The sequence below is a fragment of the Apium graveolens genome, chromosome 7 (genome assembly GCF_009905375.1).
Source record: "Apium graveolens cultivar Ventura chromosome 7, ASM990537v1, whole genome shotgun sequence".
Lineage (NCBI taxonomy): Eukaryota > Viridiplantae > Streptophyta > Magnoliopsida > Apiales > Apiaceae > Apium > Apium graveolens.
This window is the reverse complement of record NC_133653.1, coordinates 198,304,362-198,314,875: the sequence shown is the minus strand read 5'-3', so window position 1 is coordinate 198,314,875 and position 10,514 is coordinate 198,304,362.

Here is a 10,514-nt window from a genome sequence, read left to right as displayed (position 1 = left end):
AGGATCACCAATGATCAATTCAAAGGGATGGTCTCTGTTCCAAACTTTTTGACGAGGCAGATAAGATCTTAATGTTTCCCCTTGTTTCGCCTGATGTTGAGTGTGAACTGTAGATCCTCTTCATGCTCCCCCTGAGTTGCTATCACCATGACTGGATGATTCTGATCTGTTTGTAATGGTTCTTGATGGAGTTTCTGTATGATTATTATGATCATTATTTCCACCATTACCATCACTTGATCCTGAATCAGCATTGCCTTGAACTGCAGACCCAGTTCTAGCAATCTCAGGTTCTATTATATCCAAAGGATCATCTGATAGATTCTCAAATTCCAGAGATTCAGAATCCTTATCTCTCCGCAGGCTTGCCAACTTGGTGTCGTCAAATATTACATTAAGGCTTTCAATCACCTTCTGATCAGAAATCATATATACCCTGTAAGCTTTAGATTCCAGAGAGTAGCCAAGAAATATACCTTCTTCTACTTTAGCATCAAACTTTCCTAGAAGTTCATTTCCTTCCTTTAGCACAAAGCATTTGGCACCAAACACGTGAAAGTATTTCAGTGTAGGTTTCTTGTTAGCCATAATCTCATAAAGAGTCTTGTCATGATCTTTATTGATCAGGGTATGATTTTGAGTGTAACACACTGTGTTGACAGCTTCAGCCCAGAAGTAGGTGGGAAGTCTTGATTCACTTAGCATAGTCCTTGCTGCTTCAACCAAGGTACGATTCTTCCTTTCTACTACCTCGTTTTGTTGAGGAGTTCTTGGGGCTGAATACTGTCTCGAAATACCTTTCTCCGTACAAAATTCATTTAGAAATGCATTCTTAAATTTTGTCCCATTATCTGATCTGATCTTTCTAACAGGTAATTTCGCTTCCATCTCAATCTTCTTTATATGATCCACTATTAGCTGAGGTGCTTCATCCTTGGATTGTAAAAACAACACCCATGTGTACTTGGAGAAATCATCGACCATTACTAAAGCATATCTTTTCCTTGATAGTGACAATACGTTCACTGGACCAAATAAGTCCATGTGAATCAACTGAAGAGGTTCAGTTATAGTTTGCTTCTGTGTGAGGCTTTCTTTGATTTCCCTTTTTCACATGCTTCACAAAGTTTTTCTTGACAGAATTCCATCTGTGGTAGTCCTCTCACTAGTTCTCTCTTGATAAGAGAGTTCATTATCTTGAAGTTTAAGTGCGAGAGCTTCTTGTGCCATAACCAACTTAGATCTGATGAAGCTTTGCTGTAGAAACATCTGCTTACTCCATCACAGGTAGACTTCAAGTCAGCTATGTACAGACTACCTTTCCTTACTCCCTGTAAAGCAAGCTTCTCATCTTTCCTGTGGGAGATCAAACATCTTTCTGTTCTGAAAATAACATTGTATCCCCTGTCACAGAATTGATTTATACTCAGGAGATTATGCTTTAATCCTTCCACAAGAGAGATATTCTCAATAATGACATTGCCAATTTTCAAATTGCCATATCCCTTGGTAAATCCTTTGCTGTCATCTCCAAAGGTAATTATAGGGCTAGCTTTCTCAACCACACCTATGAGCAGGGACTTTTCTCCTGTCATGTGCCTAGAACACCCACTGTCCAGAATCCATATGATCTTTTCTTTTCTTACCTTACCCTGCAAACACAGATTGATTAAGAAGACTTTGGTACCCAAGCTTTCTTGGGTCCTGAAGGTTTAGGGTTAGAAACAGAATCAATAATTGAACCTTTAGCAGGCTTAGCTTTCACTATGGCTGGCTCCTTCTCAGTGTCAGTCTCAACAGAGTTGTCAGACTTAGAGATATGAGTAACAGTCTTGTCTTGTGTGTGCTTATTACTCATGCTTGTCTTAGTGTCGATGCAAGTGCTAGCAGTTGTATGAAAAGCTTTAAAATAATCAGACATGGTAACAAATGCATATGGCATACATCCAACTATACCACAAGGTTCATGAAAACTAGGCATGTTAGGCATGTTAGGCATGGCAGGCATACTGGAATTTGCAATAGATTATACTTTACCTTTGGTGCATGTATGTGTAAGATGTGCAGCAGAATTGCAATTATTAAAAAGCTTCCTAGATGCAGATGAGGAAGATACAAAATCGAATTCCTTGTTAACACCTACCTTTCCATTCCTGTTCTTTTTAGTCATAACCTTAGCACTCTTACCAGTCTTAGGATTAACTATAGGTTCTGGTTTCTTAAGAGTTTCAGGTTCCTTTCTATCCACCTTAGTACCTAAGTCAGCTATGGATTTAGCTTTCGTAGCTGGACCCTTAGGAGTCTTAGGGGATTCCTCTATCTTCTCTCTATCTTCAGCAATCAATTCCTCATTGATCAGCAAACTTACTTCATCCAATGGTTCTGAAACAGACTCAGTGAATAAGGGAGATACAGCATCCTTAATAACATATGAAACCTTTTCTGAGACAAACATGTTTATCTCTGATGTGCCACTATGTTTCTTACTGTTCAGCTTAGAATAGTCAAGTCCTATTGAAGTCTTAGATTTAAATATTTGACTATCTATTATCTCCTTCTGAGTCAGAGCTGCATTCTTAAACGCCTGTAATTTCTTTTCCTAAGTCAGCAATTTGGGTTCTAAGAATGGCCTCTATGTCTACATTGCACTTAACCTTATTCTCTAGATATTCATTCTTTTGCTTAAGGTCTTCTAGTCCAACTACAAGCAATTCTGGTTCTTCATTCCTAGAGGTTAAATTCTCATATTTAAGGACTAACTTATCATTTTCCATTTTATATGCAAGCATGCTAGTATGAACATTATACAATTCTAAAGTAAGTTCATGCACAGTAGATTTGTATTCAGATACAGACGTTTCTATAGTGGTAAGTTCAGGAACTTGAGATGATCATGGTGATTCCTCTGCAGAGTCTGCCATGAGAGCCAGATTTACATGCTCTTCCTCTTCATCTGAATCAGTATCATCCCAGCTTTTTCCTTCAGCGATGTAGGCTCTTCCTTTTTCCTTTACCACATAAGCATTCAGCTTCTGTTTCAGCTTTTTATTCTTCTTTTTCAGATCTTCATAAGTTTCCTTCTTTTCATAGGAATCATTAGATTTTGCTGCCTTGGGCTTTCTGCAATCAGATGCAAAGTGCCCTAACTCATTGCAGTTGTAGCATCTGGTTTTGCTCTTGTCAACCCAGCTTGACTTGTAGCCTCCTCTAGAGCTTGACCCTGACGAGTAGCTTCCTTTCTGAAATCTCCCTGATGAATCCCTTGGTTTGTAGTTGGGCTTTCTTCTGAATCTAACATGACTAAACTTTGCAACCATGTAAGCCATAGATTTGTCCTCCAACTGTTCAAGTTCCTATTGAGTATAGACTCACTTTCATCTTCTGGCTCACCAGGAGTAATTTCAGCTACAACAATTTCTTTAATTGTTGAGGAGGGTGTAACCTTGTTTTCTTGAGATTCTGGTTCATGAGCTACAAGTGCAGTGGTTTTTGCAAGTGTCGTACTCTTACTGTCAACAGAACCAGGTCCATAGATAATGGCTCTTTGCTCTTGCTCCAACTCATGTGTTCTTAACTTACCATAGATCACATCCAGGGACATAGTGATAAAATCTGATCTTTCCCTGATTGAAGTGTTCTTTTATTCCAGGTGAACTGGGAGCATCAGCATAAACTTTCTGTTAGACTCTCGTATGGAGTAGACTCTCCCTTGCAGCTTTAATTCACTTAACAGTCTTGTATATCTCTCGAAGAGTGAAGACAGTGCTTCTCCGGGTTGAAGTTTGAATGCCTCATACTGAGTCGTCAGAATATCCATTCTGTTTTCTTTGACTTCCTCTGTTCCTTCCATCAAAAGCTCAATGGTCTCCCACATATCTTTTGCACTATTACTTCCTAGAAGCTGATGGCTCATATCATTATCGGTCAATTCCAAAATTATGAGTTGAAGACTTGTGTCCAGATTTATCAACTCCTTATCGGTTTCCGTGTATTTAGACGGATCCCTGGGAGAAGATGAGGAAGGAATTCTTATACCAGTTGCAGTTGTGGATTCAGCAATTACTTCCATCGGAACATAAGGTCCATTCAGTAGTATCACAATGTAAAGTGGATTCGAAGTTTTCATAAACAACATCATCTTTTTCTTCCATAGGTTGTAATTATCTCTGTCAAATGGAGGAACCTTTATGCTTCCAATTCTTTGGTTATTCATTTTCTTGGCGGAATTAAATTATTTAAAATTCAAAAAATTTCAAGAAATGAGAATTTTTGAAAATTAAAAAATTCAAGAATTTTTCAAGAACTTGTTTCTTTTTCCGGATCTTGATTTGTATGTCAATCAACAAGCTCTGATACCAATTGTTATTCCCAAAGTATCGTAGAAGGGGGGTTGAATATGATACCTTCAATCTTTTTTGATTCATTTTAAGTTCTTCGTTAAAAGTACGGAATCAAAAACAATACAAAACAATTCGAGGAATATATTGTTTTATTAATATAAACCTTGAGGTTGCTACAATCTAATCAAAGTATTGATTAGCTACAATAAATTCAGCAGCATAACATTCTGTTTACAAGGATAATAAATTCAAGCTTTAATGGAGCTCTCGTAAACTGTTTGTGTTTGCTGAAGAAGATAACTTGCTGAATTAAATTACATTCACTTCAGTTTTGTAGTCTTTCAAAATTAAATTAACAGTTGGCCAATTCATGTCCACATAAATCATTTAACTTTGCTGCATTTAACTCAGTGAACAACATCTATGTGGCGACATCTCTATGGCGACAAGCCTTCTCTGTGTATCCTCTGTGGCGACATCTCTATGACGACAAGGCTTCTCTGAGTATCCTCTATGGCGACAGAGTTGTCTTGTTCTCTGTGGTGACAATCTCTGTGGCGACATGCTTCTGTGGCGACAATTACTCTCATATGGCGACAGCCTCTATGGCGACAGTTGCCTTGAGTAATTGTTCCAACACCTCTGTGGTTACATCTCCTGTGGCGACAGGATTGCCTTGATACCATTTCTCTGTGGTTACATCTCATGTGGTGATAGGTAGAAATATGTCTTTTAGTTAGAATATTTTTGGCTCTTTGTCAAACCATTCTTCAATTAATCAATCACTTTTCTTCTGTTAATTGAATCAAAATACTTTCTTGAATGTTGATGTTTGGTGCACTGGTCTGGTTCACAAACAACTAGCCTTGAGAGGATCCTGACTCAATTTGTCTTATGATTCTGAGTTGATACATACTGATGTTTATCCACTGCTTCTTTCACTGAACCCTTGATTTGTAACTCTTGAAGTCAATACATGCAGCTGATAATTAAAGCCTCTTGATGTCTTATTCTTCATGGCTGCTTGAACATAGTAATGAACTTCTTCCCATGATCTGTAGGAGAGCTTAATGAATCAATCACATCATTTTGTTCTTTGTGTTTATCCTGTCTTCATCTGAAGGGTTCCTGTGCTTCATAGTTTAAGTATATGTTTATATTTTCATGTTGAGTTATAAATCCTCGATTACATGTTATATTACATTACGCTTTACAATCACATTCCCAACCAGTCTACATCTACAACTCAAACATCCAAGCCCTCAGTGGTGCAGGAGGAATTTAAGGTGGATCCTACAAGGAATTTTCATGGTAAGCCAATAGTTCCCAAGGATGAGCCAGTAGACTGGGATAGTTTGCCTCTTCCTGAGCTTAATTTACCAATCTTCAACAAGTTAAAGAAGACAAAGACAAGAGCAATCAAGAAGGTCAAGCTTGTGAGTCTCAAAACCAAAACCTTAACCAAAGCTCAATTAACTGTAAACAAGGGAGATCTTCTATATATCTGTGATATCAAGGAATTTTCAGATATAAATCTCTACATGGATGAACTAGAAGAGGTAAGAGCAATTGATGCTCACAGAAATCTCCCTGAAAGATTGGTGTTCAAATACAATGGTGGGAAAGAGATCATATGGCCCCTTTACATGATTCTTCAAGAAATTTGTTCCATTTTGATAAAGATCTTCTCATCTTTTAAGAAAAAATTTGGATTTAATGTGACTTCCAAGAAAATGGTCCTAAAGAAGATAAAATAACTAAGGAGCAAAAAAGCCTCAGATGCACTCCCAATGACTATCAATTCCCTTCACAGGAAATAGAGTGCACTTGAGGCCTTACTGGCTGATGGAATTCATGGATGAAAAAGGTGTTAGGAGATTCTTCAGACTGGATGACCGATTGAGCATCTTAAGCAATGAGACTCTATTGGAAATGCAAGAAAAGCTGGATCTATCAAATGCTGAAGAATTTGAATTTCACAGACAACTCCAAAATCAAATAGAAGAAAACAACAGGAAGCTTGGGAAGAAATCAAGACAATCAAGGAGATAGATTACATCTGCTCAGAATAAAGGAGCACCTTGAAAATTATTGTGAGAGCTCTTTGTACACTTTACTTTGTTCAATTTTCAAATAAACTGTAGCACTTACTAGTTATATCTACCATAATTCAATCTGTACATTCAGGGTGTTTTGTTATCATCAAGTTTCTCTTAATTTATGGCTACAATTTCAGTAGACATAAATTGGGGGAGATTGTTAGGAATACGTTGTGAACTTGATGATAAGTTGAACAAAACACCTTAGTAGATTTAACTTAGTATTTTTGTAGCTCTCGATGTATGTTCTACAATAGTCCCGACGGATGAACTTCATAGTCCTGACGGATGACAACTGAACATCCATCGAGAGTGTAGCTTATGTAAAAATAAGTCTTGTAGCACATGCCTACAAACAATAATGTATTAGTAGATGCTGTAGGATTCTTTAAGTCATGTTGACTACTAGATTGATATGCAGAATAGGTTGGCTAATTATAAATATAAGATGTCTTATAATTTTGTATAAGTGAAATAGAGTCAAGTGGAAGAAAGGCTCCCGAAGGATGATCTACAAAGGCTCCCGACAGATAATCAACAAGGCTCCTGACGGATGACCAACATAGTCCCGACGGATGATCATAATTCAAAAGAGCAGTTGACAGTGACAACACAGTCATATGCGTCGGGTGTTTGCAAATGGAATGTGACAGCCTAATTGCAGGATTTAGAGAACAAAGAAGTATTATCATTTTCATGCAATTATGAAGATATTCAAAGATGCTGGATAGAGTAATGAAGTAGCATGAAATTAGACTAGAAATAATTTTTTGTTTTACTTGTTTTTCTTTTTATCATATAACTTGGTAGTATATATACCAAGTGTAGCAAGTAGAACAAAATAACTAAGTAAGCATTATTTTCAGAGAGATAGAAAAAGCTGTATATGTTAAGCATCTCTTTGTAATTCTGTAAGTTCACTTGTAAGCGGCTGTGTGTTATTCAAGTATCACAGAGTTCTCATCTTTATATATATATATATATATATATATATATATATATATCTGGTGGATAAGTTCAAATCCACCAGAAAGTTTTAAAGCCTTGTGTTTTATTGCTTTATGTTTTGATTTCCATTTTACTTTTATTCCGCACTCTTGCAAAATCAAACACAATTATATATTAAGTAAGAATATTCTTAAAATCGGAAAAAGGAGCCAGAATTACATTCAACCCCCCTCCTGTAATTCTTGTTGCATTGATTGGGAATAACAGATACACTGCACTTATTATGTAAAAGAAAAATATATGTTCCACTCATCAACACAAAGATTGCAAAAATAAAAGATGAACATGACAATCAGGATATTAACAAATTTTAAAAATTGCTTGATACACAAATAATAAGTGTGCAAATTTATGTAGTATGAGTTCATATCCTAGAATATTGCTTGAAAAGAGGTAATAAAATCCTCTCATACAAATTGTTGAAAGCTGACAGTTTTAAAAACAAATTGTTGAAATTAAATAGCTCTAAGAATTGCGTTTCACGAACTTTCAGAAGGATTAGCTGATAACTGCAATAAAGGATTTAAAGGAAATAGGCATATGTTAATAATACAATAGTACCTCGAGGATTTTTGGCACGCGACTCGATTAGAGCCCTGTCAGCTAATAAGTCAAGTGAAGCTAATGTGCAAAGAACCGAAAGCCCTTCTTTTAAGTTCCTTCCAGATACATGGCTTACATTCCCGACCCAACATTCTTGGAAAACAACCAAATCGAGGGTTCGGAGGAGAATTGGCCATTCAATCTATGGAGTTCATGCCTCAGGGACAGGGCGATCCCACATTACTATGGGTAGGAAACTAGGCCCAGAGAGCTTGATCCACCCTGCTCTCGTGCACTTCTATTCAACAAGAGAAACTTTTACTTTGAATAGAAGGATCAGTTTAAAATCTTAATGCAGGCCCGTATCTCGTTAAATTAGTCTTTTTCGTCACATCGGGGCTATGGGAGACGAACCCAATTCAATTCTCCCGCGACCCCTCCACGAATAACGAAAAAGCAAAACTTTCGCCCGCTCAGCACATACTTCACCGGGATTGGTTGGCAGGGTCAGGGCCTTTCTCGCTGGGCGCCCGCCTCCCTCCAAACTATACTTGCAAGTATACCCCGCAAGATGTCTCTGGTGTGCCTGAAAATAAATGTGCTTTTGAAACTCGATTTGTCGTAACAAACCCCTCTGCTGCTTAGCCGAGCTTTTTTCTTTGAAGCTTTTAGCAGAGCACCCTTCTTTGGCTCATCCACGTTGGAATATCATACTTTTCAGCTTCTAAATAGCCATTTACTTTAGACTAGCTTTACATTACGAAATACGTTTGTACCTTTCCGGCATAAATCATATATCTTAGAAAGCGGCACGTGACTATACTAATCCGTGATTTATAAATAGCTCATAATGGACTAATAAAAATTGAAAATTGACTCTGTATAAAATACTCATTTGTTAATAGACTATCATCTAAAATATTAAAATTGTTGAATAAGTTTCACGCTTAAATCATGATTAATCTAAAACCCCAAATTGAAGTGTCTTGTATTCATTTTACTAAATATTTTTACAATAACATTATATTCAGCTATATTTTAGTTTCATTTCGAATGTCAAGTCGGTACTTCTTTCTTCTAGATCCGCTAGTGATGGACCCAATTTTATTGACCCCACTAATGAGATTGCAGGTCTCATTGTTAGTAAATATGCTGACATCACATATTACGACTGAGAATTAGCTAATACTAGAACATTTGAACTGTTTATAATATAATTAGAATTTGTTTAATAGGGTTGAATGCCTTAGGTTAAGATTGAGGCCTAGGATAAATAATTACTTTATTTGAACTTTGTAATAAAATGTTAACACAACTTAAAAACAATCATATAAAACTTAAATTTTTAAAATTAAATTTATCTTAGGATGAAAGGTCACATCTCTCTTCAATCATAAATAATGCATATTTATATACAGATACATATATTTTAATCTTTTAACATATACACTATACTTATAAATATATGGTAAAAATTTTGCTCAATATTATTATTTTATTACCCTTATTTCATAGAATAAGAGGTATAGAAGATTATAAAAAATATATAATATCCATCAGAAATATTTTGCAACACATTTTTAAGATCGATGCTTTTCTATACAGTAAAATTTTACCATTATTTACCGTGTTGTATAGTAAAAACGTCATTTTAATCGATTTATGGTGTCATAAATATCTAGAACCCAAATTGAAAATTATGAAACCTAAAATACTAAATTTATTGAATACTAACCCACACTTTGTTTAGACTCTAAAGCCTAAATTGATTTTATTCATTTTTTATAAAAAAACAAATCTAAAACCCAAATAGTTGGACACTAAAGTATTAAAAATTATTGAAATACAAATAACTCTTAAAACTGCAATTGTTAATTACAAATTGAATATTATAAAAACCAAAAATGCAAACTCTTAGAACCGCAAACTTTATAAAATATTGATATGATTTGTAGTTCATATGCAATTTCTCTATAATTAAATCTATTCAGTTGTTCACCCTACCCCTCTAAGGCTCTTGTTTTTTTGGTAATACGTCAATCGGAGTGCAAGAGAAATTATCACTCCTTTCAAAGGTACTCTTTATAGCCAACAAAGCGTTAATGCCATAGTTGAGCTCGTATACCCCTAGCAGGAAATCGTGTGAGTATGATTAATTATAAAAAAAGAGGGGACTCCATACTCCTATCTCTGATTTAGGTCTCCCGATCGCTGGCAAACACAGGCCTAGGGGACTGTCTTTCTTTTGTTCAGATAATATGCAAAAGAATTGAAACATGAACTTGTAAATTGTTAAACCAAGGTGATCGTGTGCAACTTATAAAAGCTTTCCTTATTAGTATCCACGGATATTGGGCTATGCATTTTTCTTCTTCCGAAGAGTAGTGCATCAAAACAAGTGCAGGGTATTCTTTGGAAAGGTACACACAACATGAGAGACGTTGTCAATATAAAGTAGCATGGGATGAATGTTGTCTACTCAAAGCAGGAGGTCTGGGTTTTATAAAGCTTGTACACATGGAAA